The 6,829-nt window shown below is 40.5% G+C and overlaps 1 non-coding gene and 1 pseudogene across 1 annotated transcript; both read left to right on the top strand.

Annotated features, from left to right (window-relative positions):
- Nucleotides 1-2,755: 2,755 nt before the first annotated feature.
- LOC117285664 lies at nucleotides 2,756-2,891 on the top strand. Its single transcript, XR_004516731.1, has one exon. It is a non-coding gene; the product is annotated as a U8 small nucleolar RNA (small nucleolar RNA).
- Nucleotides 2,892-5,791: 2,900 nt separating this feature from the next.
- Nucleotides 5,792-6,310, top strand: LOC104875157 (annotated as a pseudogene).
- Nucleotides 6,311-6,829: the final 519 nt, after the last annotated feature.

Raw genomic sequence — 6,829 nt, 5'->3', positions numbered from 1 at the left:
TGCACATTAAGTCGTGTTTTGTTTGGTACCAGGGATTGAACTCGGGACCTTGCGCTTGCAAAGCAGGTGGTGGCACCACGGAGCCACATCCCCAGCCCTCCGTCGTGATTTTAAAATGTGTAATATTGAAGCTGGCAATGAAGCTCAGCAGCACAGCACCTGCCTAGCAAGCGTGAAGCCTTGAGTTCAATCCCCGGTACCGAAAAATGAAAAAAGAAAATACTAAAATGTGTAACATTGTTACCAATTCATATCATTAAAAGTTTCAATCTCTACAAAAATTCTTGTCTCTGTCAGGCTAGGTCACCAACAGGCTTTTCCTTCCCTTTTCAGAGCTTCAAATTTAGCTCGTTCGGATGCAGCGTGAGTCTAGTGAGAAAACATGAATTACACTGCTGTCTTTGATTATTGAATATTTGGCAAATACTCCTTTTGTTTAAAGAAAATCTTCAATAAGAAGTAACGGTATAATAAATCTTTGTCAAAATCATCCATGATTTAACGAGCAAACAGCAAAGAGCACAAGATCATTACACGAATTTTCTTCTATTTCCTTTTACAGTTCCACAAGGGGATGATTCATAGCACTTGCATGCCTAGAAAACAATTTTAACAACCATATCTATGACACTTTTAAAAAGTCTGAATACAAATGTCTTTAGTATGAATCTTCAAGAGGATCAAAGCAATAGACAAAAGACCAGGGTCTTTTTTTGGGGGGAGTTGCTTTAAAATTACAAGAAATCCAGGCTTGTAACTTAGTTAGAATACCTCCCTTGTGATGGAAGCTTTGTTTTTCAAGTTAGGCTGAAGATTTTGACCGGTGTAAAAAACAAAAATATCTACACGGATGAGTTCAGTTTTCAGCCTGCAAAATGAAAACACTTTCAAGAAAATTAATTAGAAAAAAAAGTCTTTTCAGACAAAACACATTCCAAGTATTAATTGAGCAATATCTCCTACACCACCTAACTCAGCGAGCAAATCCCTACACATTTTCAAACCTGGAATCAACTGAACTTTGATATTGTTAGGAAGATTTTGCAGCTGGGCACAGTGGTGCACATCTGTAATACTGCCACTTGGGAGGCTGAGGCAGGAGGATCACTGTGAGTTCAAGACCAGCCTGGGGCTACATAGTTCAAGGCCAGTCTGACTGACACAGTGAGACTGTGTCTGAAAAAAAAAGGAAGAAAGAAAAAAAGATTTTGCATTCAATGGACAATTGCTTGGTTGCTTGAGAAAAAAGCATTCAATTTTCCTCTCCATCTGTATTGAGGTATGGTTGACAAATACAAATTGTATATTTTCAAGATGTATGATGTGATGATTTGATATACATTGTGAAGTGATTACCAAATAAGTAACATATTCATCACCCCACTAACTTGCCCTTGCTCTGTCTCTGCCTCTCTCTCTTTCTCCCCGTGTGTGTGTGTGTGTGTGTGTGTGTGTTTATGTGTGTGTGTGGGGGGGGTGAGACTACTTAAGATCTACTGTTAGCAAATTTCAAGTATACGATACATTATTAATTATAGTCATCATGCTGTACATCAAATCTCCAGAATTTAATCATCTTTTTTTTGAGACAGGGTCTCACTATGTAGTTGAGACTGACCTGGAACTCACTATGTAGCCCAGGCTGGTCTCGAACTCACAGCGATCCTCCTGCCTCAGCCTCCTGAGTGCTGGGATTACAGGCATGCTCCACCACGCCTGGGAGAATTTAATCATCTTATAAATGAAAGTCTGTGCCTTCTCACCAATATCTCTCCATTCGTCTTATACCCAACCCCTAGTAACCACCAATCTCCTCTGTTCTGAGTTTAACTTTTTTAGATCAAACAGATAAGTGAGATCATGCACTATTTGTCTCTGTGTGTCTAGCTTATTTCACTCAGCATAACGTCCTCCAACTTGGCCAGTGGCAAGATTTCAGTCTTTTTTCAGGCTGAAATATATATGTATACACACACATATATATATATATATATATATATATTTTATATGATATATAATCACATTTTCTTTATCCATTCACACAGGCATTAGGCTCTTTCTACATCTTGTCTATTATGAATCCTGCTGCAATGAAAGGTGTCCAGATATCTCTTCATTTCCTTGGATGTATACCCAGAAGTGAGACTGCAGGACCATATGGTAGTTCTACTTTTAATTTTTTGAGGAACCTCCAAACTGTTTTCCATAATGGCTATGCCAAGCTTTCACTATTTGTAAAATATCTTTCAACTTTTTTCTTATACTTTTCCAACAGAATTTCCATAACTAAAATAGTATTTCTTTGACTATTTTTCCATTTAAAAATGGTTGTCTTTTTTTACACAAGAACCCAAGTTTTCTTATACATAATTGGCTAACATTATAAGCTCAAATCCTGCTCAAAAATTTTTTAAAAAGTTGTTGGATATTTAATTATCAATTTAGGCAACTAATATTGATTCTCTTAGCTATTGAGAGAAAACTTCTTATCAAATTCACTACGCATTAGCTGAAAATATCACCTGCAGTTGTCCACTTTATTTTTAAACTAAAAAAAAATTTACCCTTGCCATTTGTCTTAGTCTGTTTTTTGTTTTGGTTTTGGTTTTTTGTTGTTTTGTTTTTGTTTTGCTTCTGTAACAGAATATCACAGACTAGGAAATTTATAAAGAAATTTATTTCTCACAGCTTGGGAGAGCATGGCACCAACATCTGTTATCAACAAAGAGAGGGACTGGGAACAAGAGAACACTCATGATTAGGTGTGGTGCTTCTTACCTGTTCCTCCTTCTGGCAGGCAGATCAGAACATGACCACTGGAGTTCCCATTACATGTGATTAATATCTCTGCAGAATCAGGAATTGCAGTACCCTGATGGCTCCTATCTGGTTCTTCTTCCTGGATAAAGAAAAGGAGGAGAGAGAAAGAGAGAGAGAGAGAGAGAGAGAGAGTGAGTTTTCCCTTAGAGAGACTGCTTTTATAACGAAGATACTCCTGAGATCCACTCCCATAACAGATATAAAGGTCCTGTCATGTGCGGAGGCACACACCTGTTATACCAGAACTTGGGAGGCTGAGGCAGAGGGTTTCCATGAGTTCCGAGTTTGACGCCAAGCCTGGGTTACTGGGTAAGTTCAAGACCAGCCTGGGCTATGTAGCCAACCCTATCAAAAGAAGGAAAAGAAGGAGAAGGAGGAGGAAGAGGAGGAGGGAGAAGAGGAAGAGGAGGAAGAGGAACAATGTAAAGGCCCAACCTCCCAATACTATCACAGTGGCAATTAAATTTCAATGTGAATTTTGAAGGGGACATTCAAACACGGATCTGTTGGTTTTGTATTTATGATTTGCCTTCTTTCAGTATCTATTCTTTACTATGACAGTGATGGTATTTATTAGCATCTGTATCTCTATTCAATTCCTTCATCTTAAGTATTAAAGCTTTTCCATACTTATTTTTTGGATAGGAACATACTTTATTTTATAATATCCAAAATTTAAATAAGCAGTTAAATTTTATCACCAATTTTTGACTCACATAAGTCACACTAACTTGCATTATCTGAATACAATATTCAGGTAAGTATGTTAAACTGCTATGCTGGCAAGATAACTCATGCAAACCAATCAATCCATTAACGTCAGCAAGATCAGAAATGTGTTTATGTGTAGACAACTAGAAACTCTGCATGCACTCGACACAGGCATTACAATATTTTCCACAATATGTTTAATGGGAAAATGATTGTTTCAGGTGTTAAACTAAAATTAAATTTAATTAAAATTAAATAAAATTTAAAATGCGGTTATTCGGTTGCTTTAGCTACTTTTCACAAGCTCAAGGGCCGCCTTTGGTTAGTGTCAGAAGCGGAGCCCTGGACGGTCCCTCTGTAGCAGAATCAGCATTGATTGAAGTCTGACTCTAAGTCCACTAGGCCTTTGGCAACACTTCACTGCCTCTCAAGCACGGGCCTCTGGCTGCAAGAAGATATTTTTGTGGCCTCCCAGGACCGATGTCTATGGACTGGGGTTAAGAGAGCCAATGTCAGTCTTCAACAACCAGGACGCTAGCCCAGTAAGAGGCTGAGAGGGCAGATAAGGGTCTACTTGGAAGCAAAAGAAGAGAGTCATGCTTTTGAGATACACCGATATGTGGGCTCGATAAAGGTCCTCTCCCAACAGACAGGCCGGGAGGGGACCTGAGAAGCTGAGGACCAAACCCACATCTGGTTAACAGCGGAGACGCACGGTCCACCTCTGTGGCAGTCTTCCGTGGCGCACCCATTTCTCTAAAGATGTCGGGCAGTGGCCTTAAGAAAGGTCACCAGGACAGCAATGGACTGCAGCGTAGGTGGTGTAGGGGAAAGGACGGAACTTTGAGTCCAGTTGTGAGGTGTGTGCTGTCCAAAATGAGGTATGAGAACAAGGGGACAAAAAGAAAAGGGTGAAACTGGAGGTGCCGCTCCCGCCTCCTTTATTCCCATGAGTCTCTCTTCTTAATTTGCGGTTTGTCTGCACCTTCCCGTATTTGGTTCCCCCGATGGCCCACCTCTTATTCTCTATTATCCTTCCGTGTTTGTGCCTCCTAGGCTGGTTTCTATTTTTCCATATCACAAGTTGTACAGTTCCCTATATTTTGCAGAACTTTCCCTTTCCTTACTGGACTAGTGCCAGTCATGAAATCACTCCATTATTGAGAAAATTCTGAATGCACTTTTGTGTGTGTATGTGTGTGTGTGTGTGTGTGTGTGTGTGTGTGTGTGTGTGTGCGTGCTGGGGATCAAAGGCAAGCAACCAACCACTGAGTCATGCCCCAGCCTCCAGAATGCACTTTCTGTCTTGACTGATTTGTATCCTATTTGAGGTTTGTGGAATTTCTTAAATTTATGGGAATATAGCTTTCATCAAGTTTGGAAAATGTTGTCAGTATTTCTTCAAATATTTCTTCTGCTTTCCCTGCCGACCTTTGGGATTCCAACCAAACTGTGTTAATTTGTCCTATTCTCATGGGTCACTGTGGGTCTGTTAATTCATTATTTTCAGTATTTCCTCACTGCAGTCTGGATAGTTTCTCCTGGTGTATTTTCAAGTCCATTGATCTTTTCTTTTTGTTGTCCATTCAGTGAATCTTTCACGTCAGATACATTGATATTTAGCATCTCGGCCTTTTGGCTAAGATCGAGTGTAGATATATTGACATTTTCAGCTCCAAAAGTTCCATCTGGTTATTTTTTTAGAATTTCTATTTAACTCTCGCACTTTCATGGTTTCCTTCACAGTCTTGAGCACATTTATAATAGTATTGGTATGTTCTGGTCACTCTGATGACACAGTGTGATAACACATTCTTCATCCTTTCTGGTCTGTTTGTATTGACTGTTGTTGTTTTGTTTAGAAACCACATTCCTACCCCCTTCTTTGGAGGTCTAATAATTTTTTATTGGACATTGGACTTTTTATTCCTATGGTGGTTGGTGTTTGGGCAATGAAGTTATTTGCAACTTAGTTTGATCTTTTCAAAGCTTGATTTTAAGATTTTTTTGGTACCGGAGATTGAACTGTGCTTGCGAGGAGGGCAGCGGCACCACTGAGCTAAATCCCTGGCCCTGATTTTCAGATGTTTAAGGGATGATATAATGTAGCCTTTACTTCAGGGGCAATTTAGCTCTACGACATAGGCAAGGTCCCCCTGGGGTCTCTTCTGAATGTCACAAAAGTTCAAGATCTTTCTGTTCTGTTTAGTCGGAACGTGATTGTTTTCCAGCACTACTGGAGCTCACTAAAGGCCTTAGGTTAGTTTCCTAGGAATTGTCTGTGCCTGGTCTCATTCAGCTGCGCCTGATTTAGCTTAGGGTTCGGCCTCAGACTCAAACAGGTGTCTCACTCTTTTGCTTGGCCCACGCATACTGGCAGGATGGGCAAGTGTTGCAGTCTTCATATCGCCAGAGAGTTCTGCAGTCACCAGTGGGACCAGACGTGGCGTGATAAGCAACACAAGAAGGCCCATCTGGGCAGTCCTGAAGGGCAACCCTTTTGGAGATGCTTCCCATGCAGATAGAATCGAGCTGGAAAAAGTTCAGGTTGAAGCCACACAGTCAAACTGTGCCATCAGGAAGTGCATCGAGAATGGCAAGAAAAATCACAGCTTTTGTCCCTAATGATGGGTGCTTGAACCTTATCCAGGAAAACAATGATTCGGCCACAAAAGTCATGCTGCTGGTGACATTCCTGGAATCTGCTTTAAGTTTGTTAAAGAAGCCAGTGTCTCTGTTGGCTCTCTTCAAAGGCAAGAAGGAAAGACCGAGATCATAAATTTTGAAGATGAAGACATTAGTAATAAATTTTTATATTTAAAAAAAAACACTCAAGGGGCTCAGGATTTCTGGAGCTCCTCCTCTGCACACCTCCCCTTGGTACTCTGCTTTACAACCTCTGGCATTTTTCTCCTCACCTCAGCAAGGCCTTGTCCTGTCTACTTGGATTCCCTACCATGTGGCCTGCAAATTGCCCCAGGCAGAGATCCAGGAATGCAGCAGAGATCACTTCATTTGTTTTCTCTTCTTTGAGGGATCCCAATCCTGCACTGTGTGTTGTCTAAAGAAAACAGCTGTCTCATACATTTTGCCCAATTTTCTAGTTGTTTACCGGTGAGAGGGCAACTTCAATCCCAGTAAGTGTTCATGTCTGGAAGAACTTCCTTCACAGAAATTGCTTTTTTGGTACTGCTAAGTTTCTTCCTGCCAAAGTCAATACAAATATTTTTCTGGACAAGTCACACTGTCTTCTCTTTCTAACTTTCTCACTTGCTGCCACTCACAGGCGATTGCTTTC

This window comes from Fukomys damarensis, unplaced genomic scaffold (genome assembly GCF_012274545.1).
Source record: "Fukomys damarensis isolate Sample0158 unplaced genomic scaffold, DMR_v1.0_HiC HiC_scaffold_11, whole genome shotgun sequence".
Lineage (NCBI taxonomy): Eukaryota > Metazoa > Chordata > Mammalia > Rodentia > Bathyergidae > Fukomys > Fukomys damarensis.
The sequence above is the reverse complement of the archived record's forward strand: the minus strand, read 5'-3'. Positions and strand labels throughout refer to the sequence as shown.